Source organism: Solanum tuberosum, unplaced genomic scaffold (assembly GCF_000226075.1).
Source record: "Solanum tuberosum cultivar DM 1-3 516 R44 unplaced genomic scaffold, SolTub_3.0 scf00005, whole genome shotgun sequence".
NCBI classification, from domain to species: domain Eukaryota; kingdom Viridiplantae; phylum Streptophyta; class Magnoliopsida; order Solanales; family Solanaceae; genus Solanum; species Solanum tuberosum.
In genome coordinates this window covers 1249797-1250664 of record NW_006238931.1, presented here as the reverse complement: position 1 = coordinate 1250664, position 868 = coordinate 1249797, and positions in this window count along the sequence as shown.

Here is an 868-nt window from a genome sequence, read left to right as displayed (position 1 = left end):
TTTTTTTGGATGACGAGACAGAGTTTTACTAATGCACAAGTGAATACGGATTCATATTTGGATTTGGTGAACAAAAAATCAGAAAAAGGAACAGATGAAGAAGAAGAAGAAGAAGAAGAAGAAGAAGAAGAAGAAGAAGAAGAAGAAGAAGAAGAAGAAGAAGAAGAAGAAGAAGAAGAAGAAGAAGAAGAAGAAGAAGAAGAAGAAGAAGAAGAAGAAGAAGAAGAAGAAGAAGAAGAAGAAGAAGAAGAAGAAGAAGAAGAAGAAGAAGAAGAAGAAGAAGAAGAAGAAGAAGAAGAAGAAGAAGAAGAAGAAGAAGAAGAAGAAGAAGAAGAAGAAGAAGAAGAAGAAGAAGAAGAAGAAGAAGAAGAAGAAGAAGAAGAAGAAGAAGAAGAAGAAGAAGAAGAAGAAGAAGAAGAAGAAGAAGAAGAAGAAGAAGAAGAAGAAGAAGAAGAAGAAGAAGAAGAAGAAGAAGAAGAAGAAGAAGAAGAAGAAGAAGAAGAAGAAGAAGAAGAAGAAGAAGAAGAAGAAGAAGAAGAAGAAGAAGAAGAAGAAGAAGAAGAAGAAGAAGAAGAAGAAGAAGAAGAAGAAGAAGAAGAAGAAGAAGAAGAAGAAGAAGAAGAAGAAGAAGAAGAAGAAGAAGAAGAAGAAGAAGAAGAAGAAGAAGAAGAAGAAGAAGAAGAAGAAGAAGAAGAAGAAGAAGAAGAAGAAGAAGAAGAAGAAGAATGTCTGGAGCGATGATAGCCTTAAGATCATCCTATTTAAATATTGGTGGTAGCTTCCTCCAGAACAACAAGGCCGCACCAAACATAAGTGAAAAAAAAAGTTAACTCAAATGTCGAAAACAAAAATTAAAAATAAAAAACTA